The sequence below is a fragment of the Diabrotica undecimpunctata genome, chromosome 6 (assembly GCF_040954645.1).
Source record: "Diabrotica undecimpunctata isolate CICGRU chromosome 6, icDiaUnde3, whole genome shotgun sequence".
Classification (NCBI taxonomy): domain Eukaryota; kingdom Metazoa; phylum Arthropoda; class Insecta; order Coleoptera; family Chrysomelidae; genus Diabrotica; species Diabrotica undecimpunctata.
This window is the reverse complement of record NC_092808.1, coordinates 117,355,757-117,364,341: the sequence shown is the minus strand read 5'-3', so window position 1 is coordinate 117,364,341 and position 8,585 is coordinate 117,355,757.

The following is an 8,585-nucleotide window of genomic DNA, read 5'->3' as shown; positions in this document are numbered from 1 at the left end:
CTCTTCTTTCTCATGGTACATACTTAAGACGTCATAGTACGTACTCTTCTGTACGTACTGGTATGTACCCCAGTGTACGTACTTAAAATGTACATTTTACATCATGTACGTACAGTACCAAAATTGTACGTACTCAAAACGTACTGTTCTGTTTGGGAGGATGGGTAGAAGGTGCTTTATTACTCTCTGCTAAGAGTGTACAAGTCATTGTAAGTGATTGTCGCTTACATTATCATCAAGATATGGACAGTATTTTGTTTGAAAAGTGGTTTGAGCAGCAATTATGTACTACCTAAATTAAAAAGAAATAGCGTTATTATTTTAGATAAGTTTAGATAGTTTACATAAAAAAACTTTTATCCTTCCTATTTAAAATGACGTTTGGTGAAAGTATTTAGAATTTACAGTATCCCAGAAACGATTTTTAAATTTTCTCTATTTTTCGCAAACATTGTTCTATAACTTTTGTCTACTCAGTTTTAAGTATATGTAGTGGTAAATTTAATTGAAATAAAAATCAATCACCTTGACAACGGTCTACAGTAGGAGAGTCTGGAACTAATTTTAAGCAAGATGCGGTTCTTCAAAGTTTTTTACTTTTAACGAAAAACTTTTAAGTTTATTTTCAATTTCTTCTTTTTTTCTTCTATATGTAGGTATATGCATTACTAAATAACAAAAGAAAGCTTATTTTCTGTACTTTAAAATAGTCTATTGTATTATATTCTAGGACCAACAGTAACCAAGACATGGTTCGTTAAATTGTGCCGCTTACAACGATTTGTATATACCTAAATGTAGAAGGAAAGAATAATCCAGTCGCACTATTCAGAGACGAAAATGCCACTGAATATCTAAAAACCATACAAACAAGCTGAATTTTGCAGAGAATGTCAATTTTGAACTCCAAAAAAGATGAAACAAAGTTTGCGATTCCTACCCCCGTGCTTCCTTCTAAAACCGCCACTCGTAGTGGGAAACGTCGATTTTCCACGAATCTGTACGCCGTAGAAAAAAAATATTTCAAACAAACAATGTAGCTGAGATAATGTTGAATAAAACTGTTTACTATCACTTTTTCTGTAGAATGAACCGTTCTCTCAGAAACAACGACCAGCGATTTTAAATGTGATAAGTATGCGAAATAAGTTTTTTTAAATAAAATTTGTATCAACTCGACGGTAAAAATTCGATAGCTTTTGATCAGAGTATGCTATCGACGAAAATTAAAATGGCTTTTAAAGATGAAGAGTAAAGATTTCGTACGCAATTTTTGGATTTTACCGTAAATGGCAAAAATCGCTAAAAGGAGAACACTTTGAAGAAGCGTATCTTGCTTAAAATTAGTCCTAGAGCCTTCTACAGTAGACCATTTTTAAGGTAATTATTTTTTCTTTTCACTTAATGTACCTACGATTGCATATACCTATCTAAAATTGAGTAGAAAAGGGTTATAGAACAATTTTTGAAAAAATAATCAAAAATGATGTGAATGGCAAATTTTGAAAAATTGTATCTCGGATACAGTAAATCCTAAAGACTTCTACCAATGTTATTAGTTATTATGAAGAGGAACCTTTTGTGTTATTTTTCTTAATTACATTTTCATTATAAAGACTTGTTATATATGCTAGCTACATTTTACATTACTCCCCCCCCCCCCCGATTATTTCACTTTACCCAATAATGCGGAGCAAAGTGGAAAAAAGACGATGTCTGACAAACCCACTATCTATCATAAAGACTTCTACCAATGTGATTTTGAATCCTAAAGACTTCTACCAATATCATTTTGAAGAGGGACTTTTTGTGTTATTTTTATTAATTACATTCTTAGTAATTTTGGTAGTGGTCGTGACACCGTAGTGTTCAGACGTGTGTCTAGTTCGAAAATATATTAATATTTTCAAATATTTAACGAGTTAATTAAGTAAAAGTACCAGTAATTAGTGTCAAAACTCATAAGTAAGATTTGAAAAAAACTTAAGTCCGAAACCAATCAGCAGTGCTACTTGGCCACTACTGTCACAAAACAATTTACGAGTTGGATACTCGTATTATATATATACTATATATATTATATATATATATATATATATATATATATATATATATATATATATATATATATATATATATATATATATATATAATAACGGATTTATTACGGCTGTCGCCGCTTCTCCGCCCCCAATTTCCATCTTTTTCTGTCATATGCAGTTGCCTCTTCTAAGTCTCTTGCCGCCATTGCTTCATCAATATCGTTGCGCCAACTTCTTCGTGGTCGTCCTCTCTTTCTTCTTTCAGGAGGGATCCATTCCAGTACTCTCCTAGGCCATCTGTACTCTGGCATTCTTTTAACATGTCCGAACCAGATTAATTGTTTTCTTTCTATGTCATCATTGATATTTCTCTCCATTTTCATTTCGTTTCTTATTTGTTCGTTTCTAACTCTCTCCAGTTTCGATCTACCGCAGCTTCGTCTCAGATAATCCATTATGACGACAGAAATGGATTATCTGATGGAATGGAAATGGATACTCGTATTTGATGTTCAATTTATTCCTGTATTTCTCACAGAAACTGCGCCAGTCCACCGGTCGGTTTTCCGATGGTGATTCTTCGACAAATACAAAGTAGTCTTGTGAAATTTGACTGCAGAATGCACCTGCCGAGCCTATGACTCTACTATTGTACACTTCGCGGCGTCCCTGACTACGTGTAACACTAAAATCGAAGACCTGAGTATTGAACAAATTCTGATGATTGTATAGGTACTGTAAATGTAAATACAGAATCGGATCACAATATATTCCTTTTGAGGTTAAAATTTATTAATCTAACTAACTATGACATCGATATCAGTTCGGAATACTTTCAGAGTAACACATGAAGGCGCTATAAATGCATTCAACAACCTCTTGAGTAAAGAAACATGGCACGATGTTTATCATGCAACTGATGTTGAGAGTAAATATAATGCCTTTCATGATAAATTACAGTTCTCTTTTCAATATTAGTTGTCCTATTAGAAAAACCAAACATTACCAAAACCAAAAAAAAACATGAGTCACACAAGAAGTAAAATCTTGTATTTTTGATTACGACATATCATGAGCTAAAAACTCTATATAGACAAAGAAAATATCAGTAGGTACAAAGTTCTTGTTGAGACCACAAAGGGTCAGTTTTATTTTAACAAAATCTCTGAATCCTCTGACAAAAACAAAACCACATGTTCTGTTATAAATGAACTTAATGGAAAACAAAAAAATCACAAAAATATCTGTCTAAAAATAGAAGATACTAGGATTACAGATCCAGACATAATATCAAACAAATTAAATGATTATTTTATAGATACACCAGAAGATATAATTAGTAAAATAATGAAACCAAATTTTAATTTTCAGCATTCCAACGATTTTTTCAAAATATTTTTTTCCTATCTTATATAACAGAGGAAGAGTTACGAGTTGGGAGTTGGTTTACGAGCGCTTCAGGAATATATACGCCCCCAATGTTTATTTATCCAAGGAAACGGATGTCACCTTTGTTGCAGCGAGGAGGAGCTCCTGTAGCCATTTATAAATGTTCACACAATGGGTGGTCCAACGAAGATTTAGTTTTAAATTGGCTGAAGAACCACTAAGTCAAGTGAAGAGGACCCTGTCCTTCTGTTAATGGATAATCATGGAACCCATATTTCTTTGCCATGTTATGACTTTTGCCGTTCAAACCACATTCACGTTGTGTCGCTTCCACTCCATTCCTAGCACAGACTTTAGCCCTTAGATGTATCTTTCTACGGGCCTCTTAAGAATGCGTTCAATAAGGAGTGTGATAATTTTATGAAAACAAATTTTCATCAAAAAATCACTCCATACGATATTGCTCTGATATTCAGCAAAGCTTACTTGAGGATTGCTACCCTTGAAAAGGCAGTGACAGGATTCAAAGCATGTGGAATTTTTCCGTTTCAACCAGATACATTCAGTGAAGAAGATTTTGCTCCTGCTCATTCAGTCATAGAGCAAATAATTGTTGAGGACAAGGAGGAAAATTCTGAAAAACTCAATGATACCTCTATTAATGAGGCACCTATTAACGAAAATCCTCCTGAAAGTCCTGCTATTGCTACTGCTATCGAGATTATTAATCGTAATCAACCGGGGACATCGTCAGGAAAAGTAGATTTTTCAAAAAGCATTCTCGACATTTCACCAATGTCAACTAACAGGACCGATCCCAAACAAAAAGGTCAGGATAGAAAGCAACATTCTATTATCCTGACTTCGACACCAATGAAAGATATCCTGCAAGATGCTAAAGAAAAAAGAGAGTTGAAGCAAAAAGCGAAAGCAGTGAAATTGGAAAAAAATCAAAAAAATTGAAACAAAACAGAAGGACGTTTATATCTGAAGACGAGCTTTCTAAGAATAAAAAAACAAAAAAAATGAAGAAAACTATCAGACCAAAATTCGATTTTGATGAAACATCGTCAGAAGATTGTGATGATGACAAACTTTGTGATGATGTTTCAAACGATGATATCTCCCTACCCACTGTGTTTGCCGATGAGGAGAAATGTTTAATTTGTGGAGAATTTGGAGACACTGAACTTTGGCATCGCTGTACACTTTGCTCGAAATGGGCTCATTCTAAATGCAGTGGAAAAGACAGTTCCAAAAATTATGTTTGTGACTTCTGTGAATAGAATAGTAGGTTGTTTTTAGGTTATGTTTTCATTTATCATTCATTATACTGTTATTTTTTTATGTTTCCAAATAAAATTTCAATAAAGATATTTGCTTAGAACATGTTTTATAGAGAAGTCTTATTTTTTATCATTTCAGTTCAGTAGGTGGCGCCATTACCCCCTAGGCCTGGGGCAATGCGGTCACGTTACACAAAAAAGTGTTGCGTTTATTGTCGCTTAATCAAGGCGAATGAAAAATTTCTGAAAACTAATTTAAGTTAAAAACTTAGTTCTTAGATCGGTAGCATAGTTTATTATTTGTGTAGTATAGCACATTATTTCTTTCATCTCAAAATTAAGTCACAAAAAATGATGATGTCTTAAGGTGACGCCATTACCCCGCCCACCCCTATCTGTGAATATCCAAGCTGCAACATAACCAAATTTAATATTATTTTAATTATATTAAATTAAGAAAAATCCAGAAATTAGCGTTCGAAGACTATCTGCCATGTATCCCATAATTTCAAAATCTTCCGTAGGAAATATCTTGCACAACGAAAATTTATATCCTTTTCGTTTACAAAGCTACAAGCACTGCTACAAAGAGATTTTCCTGCTCGTGTAGAATTCGCTAGACTGTTACAAAACATTTTGTTTTGCGACAAAGCTACATTCACAAAAAATGGAATTTTTAATATGCGTAATGCACAATATTATTCGTACGTTGGTGACAATCCCCATGCTGTTCAAGAATTTAAGCATCATAATAGGTTTAGCATAAACGTCTGGATAGTTGGGCTTGTGGAATTGTCTACTCGTTTAAATGGTGCTTATTACTTACATTTCCTGCAAAATGTTTTATCTGAGTTGTTAGATGATCTGCCTCTAAATATTGGACAAAACTTATGGTTTTTACATGACTGCTGTCCGGCCTACTTTAGCAGGAATGTACGAGACTTTCTTGATAATAACTACGAAAACCACTGGATTGGACGAGGCGGTCCAGTTGCAAGGTCGCCGGATTTTAATCCTTGCGATTATTGTGTTTGGGGATATTATAAAAGCATTTGTTTATTCCATTCCGATACAAAATCGTGCACAACTCTAGCTAAGGATACAAGATGCTTGCAACGAATTTAGAAATAACTTTGGAATTTTTGCAAGAATTTGGTGTTCTCTAAGCAAAAATGCAAATTTATGCATAAAGAGTAATGGTCATCAATATCGAGCATCTTTTGTAACTATCTACTTTTGATACTTGTTCTTTTGTGTTAGTTTCGTTCCATCATAATAAATAGTTTGTTTTTAAAACCCTTTAAATAAAATTGTGTTTCAGTTTGATTTTTTGCTTCTTTTCTTAAACTTTTTTTACGAATTGTATGCCGCATTCATTGAAACAAAAGATAATTTTATAAAATTAATTAAGGTACCTATTAATTTATCTTTCGTGACGAAAATCGAAAATTTTTCAAATCGATTTTTCTAGAAAATGGTGTATCCTACCGACTCAAAGTAAGAGTAGCTTTTAGTACTAGAATACCTGAAAATTTAATAATCAACTATCACAAGTTAAAGACAAAAAAGTTATGCGTTAAAATAGCCGTTGACCTACCCAAAACGAACGCCTATGACCAATACTAGAAATTTTCAATTAATGGAATCGATTCAACTCTAGATGATAAATAATCGTACCAGTTTTCGTTTTTCTAACTAGAAGCGTTCTGGAGTTATTAAAAAAAACTAATTACAAGGCGCCATTTTCAAAGAGCTCTAGCTCCCTTAGGAAGCATTTTCGGACTAGGTGAATTGGGTTAAATTGTCTTAAAATTATTTGAGGAATCTTCGGTCTTCGTTTGTCAAGAGAGTTTCTGGATACCCTATACATCCTGTTGATGATGTCAAATGCCATACTTTTTTTTATACAAAAAAAAAACATAAAATTAATTAAAGTCATGTGATGTCCATAGTTGTTAACGCTGCTATAATAAGAATAAAAAATTTCCTTTAATATCATCCTCTACATTTCTAGGGTGCTCGGTAAAAAGAGTATAAATCAAAAATGGTCAAAATATTATTTTTGCCGAATAAGACCATAAAGGACTATACCTTTACCTTGGTATCAATAGAACAAGTCAATATGCAAATATAAATTAAATAAAATGATTTGGTCTTTTTAGTACAACTAGTTAAATGAACTTTTAATTTGGTAAAAACAGTTTATGTCAACTTATACTGTTTCTATACTTCAAGTTTGTGGAACTATTCTTGGCTCTAATAGTATATGTCGACATGTAGATGATTATAGTGACGAGGATAAAAACTATATGCCGGATAGTAGTGACTCTAGCAATGCTGTTGAAGAAAAAATAAAATCTGTTCCAAATTCTAGGTCTGAAAATACAGAGAGGAGATCAAAATCAGGTAAACCAGTATTGATTTTAAGATTGAAGGAGTTTATTCACGAAAAAAAAAAAAAGAATGGAACGTAAAAGAAATCGAAACTTTAGAAAAGCTTATGTAACAGCAAAAAATAAGGTAAAACTTCACGCTGCATGAAAAAACTTGAAGCCTGTAGAAATAAATGCAATAGCAAAATTTCAGAAGATATACAAAAAAAGCTATTCGATGAATATTGGTCTATGGATGATCGCAACAAACGTGTTGCATATATTGTTGGCCTTATAGACTCTGAACTGCCTAAAACTACAAGAAAAAGGACTTTAGATCCATATAAAGAAAAAGTTCGAAAAGTGACTCATGTTTTTCATTTAAAGGTGAATGGCGCTAGAATTCAAGTTTGTAAACAATGTTTTATGAACACATTTGATAAGACAAATATGTTTATTACACTGGCTCTTACAAATAGGGATTCAAATACTTCAGGAAGAATAACTGATGACCAGCGAGGTCGTGATCCTTCTGCTAACAAGCATAATAAAGAAACTATTCTAATCTTCAGAAAATGTACAAATTATGCTGTGAAGAAAATTATTCACCTGCCCTAGACCTATCTATGAAAGAGAGTTCCATAAAATGAACATTTCATTTAAAAAACCTAAAGTAGATACGTGCCATAAATGAAATGTACTGAAGCTGAGTAATAAACTCAAAGTTACTGAAGTTCAAGTTGATAAAACTAAAATAAAAGACGAGATAAGTATTCATCACATTGCTGCAGACAATGCATATGTTATGAAGAGCAACGATACAGAAAAAGCAAAATGTGATAGTACTTTTAGATGCCTCACTTTTTACTTGCAGCATTGTCTCCCAACTGCATACGTAAATTCTTCTGTTACCTTCTACTAAAGACAGTTATGGACATAACCTAACTATTCATTAGAATGGAGAAGGAAGAGTAGCATGTTACATGTGGCACGAAGGCGAAGGGGAAAGGGGAAGTAACAATACAGCTACATGTATTTATAAAGAATTATTATCACTACCACCACATGTTTCCAAAGTAGTCTTATACTTGGATACATGCGGTGGTCAGAACAAAAATTCACATGCTGCTATGATGTTTTTAGTAGCAATGCAAAATAACATTAATTTAGAAGTTATTTACTATAAATTCATGGTGAGTTGACACAGTCATATGGAGTGCGATATTGTTGATGGATTGATCGAAAAAATGCATAAAAAGATACAAGAGGAAATCCTTTCAATTGGTTTGATGTGAACTGGTTTCGTTATACAAGAAAAAAAGAAATGATTCTTTATAAAACATCCCATGATGAAAAAGAGGCATTTCTGACGCTAAGTTCTTTACGTAGAGGACAAACTAATGCTAGGTTGGTACCCAGCAATTTGTATAAAAGCGCTCTTTCTATATCAACGCACAATAAAAAGGATATTTTGGATCTTCTTCCTCTAATAAGTC